Consider the following 16,149-nt stretch of genomic DNA (forward strand, 5'->3'; position numbering starts at 1 on the left):
TAAAACTGCATCTCCCAGATGTGAAACCATTAGAAAACAACCCATATTACAGTAGATGAGAGCCTGGACCCAGAAGTGAGAAGAGAACTGGGTTTGAAGCCCTGTACTGGCAAGTGCTCACCATCATACCTGCAGGAACCGAATTCACTGAATTCAGTTCAATGACATTTATCGAGTTCCATCATGTACAGTGTTGTAAGTCCAGAGGTTAAAAAGATGAAAAAGATTTGATCCCTGTTTTCAAAGAGATCAAAATCCAGCAATGGTGACAGAAGCAATACGCTATTAATCCTAATACAGAGTGAGAAGTGCTTTCAAGCACAGAGAATAGTGATCAATTTTGACTAGTGATTTCCAGGAAAGGTTTTCAGACACGGCAATAACTGGGCTGGGCGTTGTGAGTATTTTACCAACACAGAGAATGTAATGTGATCTGGTGGGAGGTGTTAATCAGTGGAAATCTACTGTATTGGGAGAGGAAGATACACTGAGTTAGGTGACAAATACAGGGGATGTATTTGGTTGAAGAGTATGAGGAGTTGCAAGTACCTGATTGTGTATGCTTCAAAATGGTTTCTACATAAGCAGAAACAGAATGGATTAGGGAATTTAAGAACAAGGTGTCTTAGTAAAATCAGGCCTAGATTTGGAGGGATGTTTACTCTGTTGGCCTCACAAAAATGCTGTAGGCCATAAACACACCCAAAGTTCAACCCAAAAGAAGGGGACCACATAGTCCCCAAGAATCATGTTTCTTGGTGGTTACACAGAAGAGCTAAAAACTTACATCCACCCAACAACATGCACACATATCTTTGTAGTAGCTTTATTCTTAATTACTAAAACTTGAAAGTAAGCAAGATGTCTTTCAGGAGGTGAACAGATAAATAAACTGTGATACATGCAGATAGGTGAATCTTATTCTTCACTAGAAAGAAATGGGCCACCAAGTCATGAAACAACATGGAGGAACCATGAATACATTTTATTAAGTGAAAGAAGCCTCTCTGAAAAGACTACATACTGTATGATTCCAGCCACATGACATTCTGAAAAAGGAAAAAACTATGGAGATGGCAAGAAGATCAAGGTGGTTACTAAAATAGGAAGAAGGAATCAGTGGCAGACAAAGGAGGATTTCTTGAGCAGTGGAAAAATTCTGTACAACACTATGATGGTGGATATATGTTGTGCATTTGTCAAAACCCATTGGATGTACAGCATCAGAAGTAACCCCTGGTATAAACTATGGACTTTGGGTGATAACAATATGTCAGTATAGGTTTGTCAGTATAATAAATGTACCACGCTGGTGTAGGATGTTGATAGATACTGGGGGATACAGTACAGGAGGTATATGGAAACTCTCTCTGTAACTTCTGCTCAATTTTTCCGTGAACCAAACACTGATCTAAAAAAACTGTCTACTTAAAAAACTGCAAATAACAGATTTAAATTTGATCATATAAATAACTCCATTAGATACAAATGGTCTAAAAGTCTAAGTTAAAAGGCAGGGTTGTCAAATTATATTTAAAAGATGCAAAATCCAACTGCATACTACAAACAAGAAATCTACTTGAAATATAAAGACAGATAAGATAAAAGGGATGGAAGATGGATCATAAGTAAACTAGAGTGACTGCATTAATTTCAGACAAAGTACTTTTCAGAACAAGGAATATTATCAGATAAAGAACATTTCATAGTGACAAAAAGGTCAGGAGGACAAAATAATACTAAATGTGTATGTATCTAACAATAAAGCTTCAATGTTTTAAAACAAAAACTGAACTGAAAGAAGCAGAAAAATCCAATTTAGTTGGAAATTTCAAGTCTTCTCTCAGTAAGTAATAAAACAAGTAGACAATAAAATCAATAAGGATAAAATCTACTTGACCTAATTGACATTTTTTATTCTTCAACACAAAAGAGCTGAAAACATGTGCACATAGGGCCTTCATCAAGATCCATCATATTCCTGTCCATAAAACAAATCTCAAACTTTTGAAGGATTAAATCATATAATGCATATTTTCTGAGTTTGGCAGGCAGAACGATGGACTCCCCACCCCATAGATGACCATGTCCTAGTCCTGCAGCCTGTAAATATACCACGTTACACAGAAAATAGGGACTAATACAACCATAAAACACACATAGGGCTTCCCTCATGGTCCAGTGGTTAAGAATCCACCCTGCAATGCAGAGGACACCGGTTCAATCCCTGGTCCTGGAAGATCCCACATGCCGTGGAGCAACTAAGCCCATGCACCACAACTACTGAGGCAGTATTCTAGAGTCCACGAGTGGCAACTACTGAGCCCAAGCACTGCAGCTTCTGAAGCTCGAGCATCTGAAAGCCCAAGCACTGCAACGAGAGAAGCCACCACAATGAGAAGCCCATGCCCCGAAATGAAGAGTAGCCCTGCTTGCCACAACTAGAGAAAGCCAGTGCACAGGAACGAAGACCCACCATAGCCAAAATAAATAAACAAACACACACAGTTGCCAGCAACACTTAGAGCACACGATGTAGTTTTGTAAAAATCAGTTGAGCCTCTCAAGTCTGGAAGTAGTTCTACTTTTGATCCCTTCCATATCCCTACACCAGTTAAGGGAGCCAAGCATAATCAGATTTAAAGATATGATGGCTATAAAACTAATCCAGGTTTACCTTTTTTTTTTTCTACCTTAATTTTTTATTTAAATTTTTTTATTTTTTAGTCTTTTATTCTTTGACCACATAACTACATCAATCATATCCACCTCCATGGGTCTGCTGGGACCCTTCCTTCTCCAGGGGATGTTTGGAAATATGCAGGTATTTGGGGCAGGAAATGATACTATCATTTAGACACTGGACCAGAGATCCCAACCGTCCTGACATACTCAACAAAGAGTTAAACAATGACGAACTGTCCTATATCAGAGGTCAAGAAACACTGCATAAGTTGAGGATATGAGCTCCTCATTCAGAAAAATCCCAATCAAATTGAATCTTGAGAAAGAGATTCTCTCTCTCTCTCTCTCTCTCTCTCTCTCAGTTTTAATTTTCTGTTAACTCTTCTTAAGAGTAAAATAAATGTTTAACTCAAGGGTTGGAAGAGGAGGGAAGATTAAGCAACTATATGTAAGTTGCTTAGCAAAATGTCCACCATATAGAAAATAGTAAATATTGGTCATCATTAATAGTGGTATTATCAAAAGTGATGGAAGACAGAGTAATAAGTCTAAAGGGTAGAAAAGTATCAAAAGAATTTTGCATCTAAGATTTAATTTAGAAAGGCAGAAGGAATTCTGGATGTCAAATATTATATGCATGTTGCTCCAATTTGAGAAACACATAGCTGGTTTTTTAATTCAAAGTGAAGAGGATGTAATCTGAATATTATCCTTTAGGACTCAAAGAAATGTTTTTCTTAATCCATACTACTAGTTAAATTAAGAGGATTACCATTTGGTCTTATATTGACAAAATGTTCAAAATCAATAAGACCATCTCTGGAAAAAAAGGAACTGTGTCTTCCATTGCATGCTCCACCTTGCCTACCCAGGTCAGAAAGCCATCACAATGATTCAAATACATCAGATCCCTGTACTACACACATTGAGATCTAAGAAAATGCCATTATACTTATTGATTCAAAAAGAGAAGTTGAGAGTGAATCCTAATGTAAGCTATGATCTTACGATGATTATGATGTGTCAACATAGGTTCATCAATGGTAATAAATATATCACTCTGGTGGGAGATGTTGATAAAGGGGGAAGCTATGCATGTGGAGGCAGGGGATATATGGGAAATCTCTGTACTACTGTCTCAACTTTGCTTTGAACCTAAAACTACTCTAAATAATAAAGTCAATTCTTTAAAAATAAATAAAAGTCTATTAAAAACTAAAGCTCAATAAAGTTATATTAAAATAAACTGAATGCTGCTTTCATGATGAGGGAAAGAACTTGAAAAAAATCTGTCATTACACTGATATAAACACCACCTAATGTTCAACATGCCCTTTTCATGTTGTGTATTCTTTAAAGAAAAAGGCACATTACTTGACTTGTCAGTAAAACTTACATGAACTACATTAAAAAGAAGCATGAACAGAGTCTGACTCATTCATGAATGGAACCCTTAGCCAGATATGGGGCAACAAGTATGCTGTCATGGGTAATAATTTATGAAATGGATAAAATTTCCTTTTCTACAATTATTAAAATTTATTTTTTTAATATTTTGAGAACTTTTAGATTTATTATTAAAATTATTAAACAATTATTAACATTTCTTCTCTGCCTTCAAAGTGAACTTGACTCAAGTGTCAAGAATTTCCTCAAATTTCAGCATCAAATATTTCACAATTAAAACATTAAGTACATTTGCTAAGACAAAAATGTAATCTTTTTCATTTTTAAAAGGCATTCAGCTTCAGAAAATACCACAGTTTATAATATAAGCATCTAGTTTAAAATATAGTACTACATGCAAACTAGTACAGCCACTATGGAGAACAGTGTGGAGATTCCTCAAAAAACTGGAAATAGAACTGCCATATGATCCAGCAATCACACTCCTGGGCATACACACCGAGGAAACCAGAATTGAAAGAGACACATGTACTCCAATGTTCATTGCAGCACTGTTTATAATAGCCAGGACATAGAAGCAACCTAGATGTCCATCTGCAGACTAATGGATAAGAAAGCTGTGGTACATATACACAATGGAGTATTATTCAGCCATTAAAAAGAATACATTTGAATCAGTTCTAATGAGGTGGATGAAACTGGAGCCTATTATACAGAGTGAAGTAAGCCAGAAAGAAAAACACCAATACAGCATACTAACGCATATATATGGAATTTAGAAAGATGCAAATGATAATCCTGTATACGAGACAGCAAAAGAGACACAGATGCATAGATCAGTCTTTGGGACTCTGTGGGAGAGGGTGAGGGTGGGATGATTTGGGAGAATGGCATTGAAACACGTATGTTGTCATATGTGAAATGAATCACTAGTTCAGGGTCAATGCATGTTATAGGATGCTCGGGGCTGGCATGCGGGGATGACCCAGAGGGAGGATAAAGGGAGGAGGGAGGTGGGAGGGGGGTTCGGGAGGGGGGTTCAGGAGGGGGAACTTATGTAAACCCGGGGCGAATTCATTTCAATGTATGGCAAAACCAACCAATATAATATTGTAAAATAATTTGCCTCCAATAAAAAATAAATTAATTACAAAAAAAAATAAAATAAAATATAGTACTACATAATGCTACATCCTGCTAGTATTGGTTGAAGAGAGATGGACACAGTAGAGAGAATGAATGGCATCATTTAAGGCAAAAAAAATCATATATATCAAACTATCTGAAACATCACTCTGCAGTTATAAACACAGATTAGCATTTTTCATATGAAATATAATACCTAGTTAATATGGAATAAACTTGGTATTCAGAATATTTAAACACTATTATGAGATACAACACATTTAAACTACTTACCATTTTCCTATATCCAGTAAGTTTTTCTTATAAGAGCTTCCTGACACACTTATGTTCATAAATAATATTTTCTAAGACCTTCTCCCTTTACTATTTACTTTCTCTTTCACACTTAAGTCTTTCAACAGCACTGATTTGTTCTTGATTAGTTTGCAAAAAAGTTATTGACAATAAATCAACTCATCATCACACAGTGTAAAAACGTATACATAAAATATGTACATGCATGTATATGTGCCATTATTTTCTTTATAGAAAGAAGCAGATTTGAAATTTCCCCCTTACCAGGATTTCATTGCATTTTAGATGATCTTACTGTGGTAATTTGACATTAATCTTGTATCCTAGAGAGCACAACGCATGCCTGACAAAAATCTAACGTGATCCTAAAAAAAAAAAGCAAATCAAAGCTCAATATTTCCAAACCTTCAAAACCCAGAATTTAAAATAATTCTACAATATACTTTGCACAAAGACTCTGGACTGCAAGGAGATCCAACAAGTCCATCCTAAAGGAGATCAGTCCTGACTGTTCATTGGAAGGACTGATGCTGAATCTGAAACTCCAATACTTTGGCCACCTGATGAAAAGAGCTGACTCATTTGAAAAGACCCTGATGCTGGGAAAGATTGAGGGCAGGAGGAGAAGGGGATGACAGAGGATGAGATGGTTGGATGGCATCACTGACTCAATGGACATGGGTTTGAGTAAACTCCAGGAGTTGGTGATAGGAGGCCTGGCATGCTGTGGTCCATGGGGTCACAAAAAGTCGGACATGACTGAGTAACTGAACTGAACTGAAGAAGTATATATGGCCTAGACAAACTGCTATGGTTACCACATGGGCTCCTCAAGAGAGAAATTAATTATATCCACATGTGTAACAACATAAAACTGGTGCTAAGGAATTAAGTCAATCTAGTGAGATATTCTAAGAATTGCACATACATTGATATTGCTGCATACTAAGCCTTAATCCTCTATATTTATTTCAGTATCACTAACAAACACGTGGGCTTCCCAGGTGGCACTAGCGCTAGAGAACTTACCTGCCAATGCAGGAAATATAAGAGACTCAGTTTCGATCCCTGTGTCGGGAGAATCCCTGGGGGAGGACACTGGCAACCCCCTCCAGTATTCTTGCCTGAAGCATCCCATGGACAGAGGTGCGTCACAGGCTACAGTCCACAGGGTCCCAGACATGACTGAAGTCACACAGCACAACAAATACAGAGAATCTGATATGGAAAATCCTTTCAAGTTCTATTATTCTTTATGTTACTTGTAGCGAAATACTCCAGTGCCTTATAGTCAAATCTACCATGTATTAACATTTTGGAGGAAAGAAGAAAGAAAATTGAAGGGAAATGAAGGAAAGAGAAGACAAACAAGAAAGCCTGGAAGGAACTGATCATTCTATAGACATTATCTCCATCGGTTCATATCAGACTCCTATAAGGAAAAATGTTGTTGTCTGTATTTTATATATTAAAAAAACTACTTTGGAAATACTCTCTTTCCCAAGGTAAATATATAACAGAACTGGTATTTAAATTCAGGTCTTTGCTGAATCCAACTTCCACATGCCTTTTTCTCATCCCCAGGATAACTTCTTGGGCCACCTACTTTTTGATTTAGGAATAATATCAACACATACCTAAAACCAAGTTCTTTCCAGTAGGGAAGGTTCAAGTCCTTCCGATAAATTCCTCAGTAGGCCATCAGCTGACTACTGGATGTGTGCCTAACCATTCAACAAATATCTTTTCCTTCTCTGACCACAGTAAATGACAGAGATTTCTCACCTTCTAGCTAGTATCCATTAGCAAGTAAGCAACACTCTGGAAGCCTAGTCCTCAAAAAACCACAATGCAACAAATGTGTTGAGGATAATGCACAGAAAGACTGTAGAATGCCTCACCTCACGCTTACTTCTCCCTGTGGGTTTGTCACCCACTGTTATTTTTTATTTATGTAGTATCGTAAATGTGAAGCTCTGTTGATGGGGATAAAGCCTGTGCCAGAAAGGTCAGAAACTTGGTTCACTTCCTGTGCCTTAAACAGTTCTTTGATTCATTAGCTTTTTAAAAAATTAATCAGTAAGGTTTTTTTGAGGGCCTAATAGAGGAAAAAACCCATCAACCTTTAATGAATTGTTGGAAGATTTTTCAAACATTCAAGAAATATATAAACCTAATTAATGTTTGGCTAAGGTAATAAACTTTAACATTTTTAAAAGGACTTTTGTGCATATAAGAGGCAATGTCTCCATGGGAAGATGAGGCAGTGTCATTGAATGTAACAGAGCACAATAGCAAAGGCAAAAGCAAATTACTTGTTCAACATTTCAGAGTTGGTTCAGGTAAAACAGGGGCTTCCCAGGTGGCTCAATGGTAAAGAATCCACCTGCCAAGGCAGGCGACGTAAGAGACAACGTTGGATCCCTGGTCTGGGAAGATCCCCTGGAATAGGAAATGGCAACCCACTCCAGTATTGTTGCCTGGAAAATTCCATGGACAGAGCCTGGCAGGCTACAGTTCATGGAGTCGCAAAGAGTCGGACACGACTGAGAGAGCATACACACGCACAGGGGGTGAAACAACACGTTACTATAAAATGACACTACTCACTCATGGCAGCCCACTCCAGGACTCTTGCCTGGAAAATCCCACAGACAGAGGAGCCTGGTAGGCTACAGTCCATGGGGTCGCAAAGAGTCGGACACAACTGAGCGACTTCACTTTCACTCATAAACCTCACACTGGGCCCATAACCCAGGGAAACTTCTCCCCTTACCAGGCATCCTAAACTGTAGAGGAAAGTGCTTGTTGCAATATCCAGAGCTGGGGGATAGGGGTGGATGTGGGGTGCTATATGCAATTAGTTGCAAGGCCTGATGGGGGGACACAACAATAATCACTAGGCAGTATCAAGATAGTCCTTTACAAGGAAGAATTGTCCAAAACGTCAATAGTACCACGTGGACCCATTAACATAAGAAATGAATTTGAAACCCAATCTATAGTATTTTATTTGGTTTTCACAGTGTTCTGAAATAAATTTATAGGGAGCATGTGCACCCCAGGATGACAGACACCTGACTCTATTTTCTTAAGTCTCTCTTCTGATTCAGTTACCTATCAGCTCCCTAAATGTACTTAAAGCTGAAAACCTCTACATCCTGATCATTGTACAACCATGTATACGGATGGCCCCAAGCAGGATAGGTAAATGGTATATTCTCTCAAACTCTTTTAGTTCTGGGTGTGTGTATCAATCATAGTTCCTGAAATCTTGAGCAGGTCTTTTTCCTGGTTAGAATTCAGAAAAGAGAACAGAAAGGGAACATAGGTTTCAATAATACGCAGATTTAATAAAGTTATTTTTTAAGTGGGTCTTTCCATGGATAACTTTGTTTAGACTCAAAAGTCCATAGACAAGAGATCTACAACTTTACTTGAATTGTTGGTGTTGGTAGCTTTCCCTTTGTTATGTCTTAAGAGGAACACTGTCAAAACTGATCAGAAGGCAATGCTGTCCCTAAGGCTCCCTCAAAAAGAGAGCTAAGACATATTCATTTTCTTCTGTGTCAATTCACGTGTAGTATTTACAAATGTAAAACTATTATTTTCTTATTTAAACTTCCATTATAATAATCATTTTGTTAATGTCCAGTTTTATTGCAAGTTCTCAATTAGATGCTGCAGTTCCTAGATCTAGATCTTTGATGATTCATAAATTCTTTAGTTTAACCATATTTTATTTCTTTAAATGAAAATCAAAGTTTAACACATGCTCTTTGAAACAAGTAAAATTATAAAACACAAAACTATTTTAAGGCAAAGCTAAACATCATCCCTTTCCAACAATGCTCATGTCCTCTGCTAAGTTCTTTATGCCCCTTTATCATAACAAGTGACTAGCCATAACAGTTCACTGTGGTAACTTTTACACATTTCTCCTTATTATCAGACATATACAAGTAGATATGTACATATCCAAGCATATATATGATGTTAAGAGTTTTTATTTTTTGTTTGATTGTTGATACTGAAATAGAAGCATTAAATATATATTGCTCCAAACATGCACGTTTTCACTCATAATATAACCTGGACATCTCTATAAGTTAGTAAATATAGATTTCTTATAAAATTTAATTGAGCTGAAAGAGAAGGAGATGGGAAAAAAGATTAATGAAGATGTCAGACTTCTTGGGCTTACAACCCAGGACCATAAATTTGTTCAGCTGAAAAAACTGAAGTAAGCCAGAAAGAAAAACACCAATACAGTAAACTAATGCATATATATGGAATTTAGAAAGATGCAAATGATAACCCTGTATACGAGACAGCAAAAGAGACACAGATGTATAGAACAGTCTTTGGGACTCTGTGGGAGAGGGTGAGGGTGGGATGATTTGGGAGAATGGCATTGAAACATGTATGTTGCCACATGTGAAACGAATCGCCAGTTCAGGGTCAATGCATGTTACAGGATGCTCGGGGCTGGTGTGCGGGAATGACCCAGAGGGGGGATAAAGGGAGGAGGGAGGTGGGAGGGGGGTTCGGGAGGGGAAACTCATGTACATCCAGGGCAGATTCATGTCAATGTATGGCAAAACCAACCAATATAATATTGTAAAATAATTAGCCTCCAATAAAAAAAAGAGGAAAAAAAAAGAAAAATGTGCCCTGTTCTTCAAGACAAAAGAAGAATGGACTCCAAAGGACAGTCCAAGATCAAGGCGGCCTCCTCAGTTTCAAACGGAGAACCCATCATGTCACATTCAACAAGCCAGATGACCTCTGGTCAAAGCCATGGGGGAACAGGAACACCCAAAATCATAAGGTGGGACCTAGGGACCACTGCTTGGCACTGCAATGGGTCTGAAAAGCAGGACATCACCCCAGTGGGTCTGGAAGTCAAAGCATTAAGACAAACATTGGTAATCTTGAGGCTTAAAACCTCATGAAACTTGTCTTGGTAGGTTTAGAACCTACTTGGGATCCGTTACCCCTTCCTCCTTCTTTCCAAATTTATCCATTTTGGAATGCAATTGTCCATTCTTTGTCCCATAATTGTATTCTGGAAGAATATATTTGATTTCATAGGTTCACAGCTTAAAATCAATTTGCCTCAGGGCGATCATACCTCAAGTATCATTCATACCTGACTCAATTCAGTTCAGTTCAGTCTCTCAGTCATGTCTATTTGTGATCCCATGAACCACAGCACACCAGTCCTCTCTGTCCATCACCAACTCCCAGAGTCTACCCAAACCCATGTCCATCGAGATGGTGATGCCATCCAACCATCTCATCCTCTGTCATCCCCTTCTCCTCCTGCCCTCAATTTTTCCCAGCATCAGGATCTTTTCCAATGAGTCAGTTCTTCCAATCAGGTAGCCAAAGTATTGGAGTTTCAGCTTCAACATCAGTCCTCCCAATGAACACCCAGGACTGATCTCCTTTAGGATGGACTGGTTGGATCTCCTTGCAGTACAGGGGACTCTCAAGAGTCTTCTCCAACACCACAGTTCAAAACCGTCAATTCTTCAGTGCTCACCTTTCTTTATAGTCCAGCTCTTACATCCATACATGACTACTGAAAAAAACCACAGTTTTGACTACATGGATCTTTGCCAGCAAAGTAGTCTCTCCTTTTTAATATGCTATCTAGGTTGGTCATAACTTTCCTTCCAAGGAGTAAGTGTCTTTTAATTTCATGGCTGCAATCAGCATCTGCAGTGATTTTGGAGCCCAAAAAAATAAAGTCTGACACTGTTTCCACTGTGTCCCCATCTATTTCCCATGAAGTGATGGGACCTGATGCCATGATCTTAGTTTTCTGAATGTTGAGCTTTAAGCCAACTTTTTCACTCTCCTCTTTCACTTTCATCAAGAGGCTTTTGAGTTCCTCTTCACTTTCTGCCATAAAGCTGGTATTATCTGCATATCTGTGGTTATTGATATTTCTCCCGGCAATTTTGATTCTAGCTTGTGCTTCCTCCAGCCCAGCGTTTCTCATGATGTACTCTGCATATAAGTTAAATAAGCAAGGTGACAATATACAGCCTTAATGTACTCCTTTTCCTATTTGGAACCAGTCTGTTGTTCCATGTCCAGTTCTGACTGTTGCTTCCTGACCTGCATACAGGTTTCTCAAGAGGCAGTTCAAGTGGTCTGGTATTCCCATCTCTTTCAGGATTTTCCACAGTTTATTGTGATCCACACAGTCAAAGGCTTTGGCATAGTCAATAAAGCAGAAATAGATGTTTTTCTGGAACTCTCTTGCTTTCTCCATGATCTAGAGGATGTTGGCAATTTGATCTCTGCTGCCTCTGCCTTTTCTAAAACCAGCTTGAATATCTGGAAGTTCACAGTTCACATATTGCTGAAGCCTGGCTTGGAGAATTTTGAGCATGACTTTACTAGCATGTGAGACGAGTGCAATTGTGCGGTAGTTTGAGCATTCTTTGGCATTGCCTTTCTTTGGGATTGGAATGAAAACTGAACTTTTCCAGTCCTGTGGCCACTGCTGAGTTTTCCAAATTTGCTGGCATATTGAGTGCAACACTTTCACAGCATCATCTTTCAGGATTTGAAATAGCTCAACTGGAATTCCATCACCTCCACTAGCTTAGTTCGTAGTGATGCTTCCTAAGGCCCACTTCACTTCACATTCCAGGATGTCTGGCTCTAGGTGAGTGATCACACCATTGTGATTATCTGGGTCATGAAGATCCTTTTTGTATAGTCCTTCTGTGTATTCTTGCCACCTCTTCTTAATATCTTCTGCTTCTGATTATCAAACATGATTTACATGACAATTAAATAAGCCTCTGGACTTTAGAACTTTTGCTGGAATGGGTTAAGTCCTTCGGAACTGTTGGGATGGAACACATTTGTCACTGAGAAGAATATACATTTGGGGGCCCAGGGCAGAAAGCAATGAGCCAAATGTTGGTGTCTCCTCCCAAAATTCACGCGTTAAAATCCTAATCCTAATGCACTGGAATTTGGAGATGGAGCTTTGGTGATGTAATTAAGTCATGAGAATAGAGCTATCATTAACAGGATGAGAGGAGGCCTTTATAATGGGAGGCCAGAAAGCTAGCAAGTTTTCTTTCCACCACATGATGACACAGCAAGATGGCTTTTTGTAAACCAGCAAAAGCACTCTCATGAAGAAACTTAACCTGCTGGCACCCAGATATCAGACTTCCAACCTCCAGAACTGTGAGAAATACAGTTTAAAGTTTGTTGTTTAAGCCACCCAGTTTATAATATTTTATTATAGCAGTTCTAGTACAGTAGGACAGAATCATTTAAATCAGGCTTTTGCATAGCTCCGTTGGTAAAGAATCCACCTGCAATGCAGAAGATCGCAGTTCGATTCCTGGATCAGGCAGAGCCACTGGAGAAGGAACAGTCTGCCCACTCCAGTATTCCTGGGCTTCCATTGTGGCTCAGCTGGTAAAGAATCTGCCTGCAATGTGGGAGACCTGGGTTCAATCCCTGGGTTGTGAAGGTTGCCTAGAAAAGAGAAAGGCTACCCACTCCAGTATTCTGGCCTGAAGAATTCCATGGACTAAGTCCATGGGGTCGCAAAGAGTCGGACACGACTGAGCGACTTTCACTTCACTTTGCCCTCATATCACCCCTCAAATTGTCCTAATCCAGGTGATCAATGACCTCCAAAATCATTATATAAGTAATTAATTCTCAGCCCTCACCTTGATTAATCTATCAAAGGCATTTAATTTTATTTATCAAATCCTTTTCCTTGATATATTTATTTCAATTTTTTTCCCCAAGTTTTCTTTCTTCCTCACTGTAGTTTTCCCTTCTACCTATTTGCTCCTGCTCCGTCTCCTTCAGTGATCCCTATACTTCTCTCCTAATATTTTTTCTTTTTTTTTTAATTTTTATTTTTATTGGAGGCTAATTATTTTACAATATTATATTGGTTGGTTTTGTCATACATTGACATGAATCCGCCCTGGGTGTACATGATACTTCTCTCCTAATTTTTAATACTTGAGTATTCCAGGCTGCAGTCCTAGGACCCAGTTCTCCAGATCTTTTCACTCTACTGGTGATACAACCCGTCTCATGGGTTTTCTACTATGATCCTTGATGTACCTCCCATGGTTCTCATTGTTCTCAGCTCTTCTTCACACAAAATGTTTCAGAGATGTTCTTTTCTCAAAGCATATGCTCTATTTAACCTCTCTCTCTGGAATATTCTTCTAATAATTCCTTTCACACTTTTTGTTAAAATGAAATGTTCAGTTCAGTTCAGTCACTCAGTCGTGTCTGACTCTCCGCGACCCCATGAATCACAGCACGCCAGGCCTCCCTGTCCATCACCAACTCCCGGAGTTCACTCAAACTCATGTCCACAGAGTCGGTGATGCCATCCAGCCATCTCATTCTCCGTCGTCCCCTTCTCCTCCCGCCCCCAACCTTTCCCAGCATCAGAGTCTTTTCCAGTGAGTCAACTCGTCGCATGAGGTGGCCAAAGTATTGCAGTTTCAGCTTTAGCATCAGTCCCTCCAATGAACATCCAGGATTGATCTCCTTTAGAATGGACTGGTTGGATCTCCTTGCAGTATAAGGGACTCTCAAGAGTCTTCTCCAACACCACAGTTCAAAAGCATCGATTCTACGGTGATCAGCTTTCTTCACAGTCCAACTCTCACATCCATACATGACCACGGGAAAAACATGTTACCTTCCCATTAAGCCATCATGACAAGCCAGCTAAAATGTTAACCTGTATAACCACCACCTCACGTGATTATACTGCACACTTATGTCACACTATATGATTCATGTCTTTTCTTTATTCCCCCCCCCATACTCTAATGTAAGCTCCATCTTCAACTGTTTTGTCCACTAGTGTATTCAAAATACCTAAAGCAGTTCCTGACACATGTTCTGTTCTCAGTTGCTCAGTAATGTCTGACTCTTTGCAATCTCCAGGCTCTTCTGTCCTTGGGATTCTCCAGGCAAGAATACTGGAGTGGGTTGCCATGCCCTCCCTCCAGGGGATTGTCCCCACAAGGGATCAAACCCTGGTCTCCCGCATTGCAGGAGGATTCTTTACTGACTGAGCTACCAGGGAAACCTTTCTGGCACATAAAAAGTACTTAATAAATATTTGTTGGTTAATTAATTAATTAATCATTTGCCTATGAAAAGCATTCAATTTCTTATAAATTATATACTCTACTTAAATAATGCTACAATAAGCAGCTAACAGATCCTTATATACTGAAGCTTTTATTTCTGTAGGCTAGACCACAATAATACGGAATAAACTGTGGAAAATTCTGAAAGAGATGGGAATACCAGACCACCTGAACTGCCTCTTGAGAAACCTGTATGCAGGTCAGGAAGCAACAGTTAGAACTGGACATGGAACAACAGACTGGTTCCAAATAGGAAAAGGAGTACGTCAAGGTTGTATATTGTCACCCTGCTTATTTAACTTCTATGCAGAGTACATCATGAGGAACGCTGGGCTGGAAGAAGCACAAGCTGGAATCAAGATTGCCGGGAGAAATATCAATAATCTCAGATATTGCAGATGACACCACCCTTATGGCAAAAAGTGAAGAGGAACTCAAAAGCCTCTTGATGAAAGTGAAAGAGGAGAGTGAAAAGGTTGGCTTGAAGCTCAACATTCAGAAAACAAAGATCATGGCATCTGGTCCCATCACTTCATGGGAAGTAGATGGGGAAACAGTGGAAACAGTGTCAGACTTTATTTTTTTGGGCTCCAAAATCACTGCGGATGCTGATTGCAGCCATGAAATTAAAAGACACTTACTCCTTGGAAGGAAAGTTATGACCAACCTAGATAGTATATTAAAAAGCAGAGACATTACTTTGCCAACAAAGGTCCGTCTAGTCAAGGCTATGGTTTTTCCAGTGGTCATGTATGGATGTGAGTTGGAATCTGAAGAAAGCTGATCACCGAAGAATTGATGCTTTTGAACTGTGGTGCTGGAGAAGACTCTTGAGAGTCCCTTGGACTGCAAGGATATCCAACCAGTCCATTCTAAAGGAGATCAATCCTGGGTGTTCATTGGAAGGACTGATGCTAAAGCTGAAACTGCAATACTTTGGCCACCTCATGTGACGAGTTGACTCACTGGAAAAGATTCTGATGCTGGGAGGTATTGGGGGCAGTAGGAGAAGGGGATGACAGAGAGTGAGGTGGCTGGATGGCATCACCAACTCGATGGACACGAGTTTGAGTTAACTCCAGGAGTTGGTGAAGGACAGGGAGGCCTGGCGTACTGTGATTCATGGGGTCGCGGAGAGTCGGACACAACTGAGCGACTGAACTGAACTGAACTGATTATGTCAAAAGTGTGTGTACCACTATTTTTAATAGATGTCATACTGTTTTCAAGACATCTGTAACAGTATAAATTTCCATTTTTATGGTAGGTGACTATATATATATATATATATATCTTCATATCCCAGTCAACAATAGATTTTTTGTACTTTTCAACAATTCACTCTGTATGGATAAACAGTATCAACTTATAGTTAAATAGGTTAACAAACCGATGACTACTAACTTGCTTGGCATCAGCAGACAATCTTGAAAGAAAA

At 39.1% G+C, this 16,149-nt stretch overlaps 1 long non-coding RNA gene across 1 annotated transcript in view; it reads right to left on the reverse strand.

Moving 5' to 3' along the window:
• The window catches only part of LOC148777026 (uncharacterized), a 183,572-nt gene that overhangs the window by 9,273 nt on the left and 158,150 nt on the right, over positions 1 to 16,149 (reverse strand). Inside the window, exon 2 of the long non-coding RNA XR_016037957.1 lies at positions 5,797 to 5,897. This is a non-coding gene — a long non-coding RNA (uncharacterized LOC148777026). The remainder of the gene's footprint in view (positions 1 to 5,796; positions 5,898 to 16,149) is intronic.

Source organism: Moschus berezovskii, chromosome 8 (assembly GCF_049115385.1).
Source record: "Moschus berezovskii isolate FMDL1 chromosome 8, NW_MosBer_1.0, whole genome shotgun sequence".
Classification (NCBI taxonomy): Eukaryota; Metazoa; Chordata; class Mammalia; order Artiodactyla; family Moschidae; genus Moschus; species Moschus berezovskii.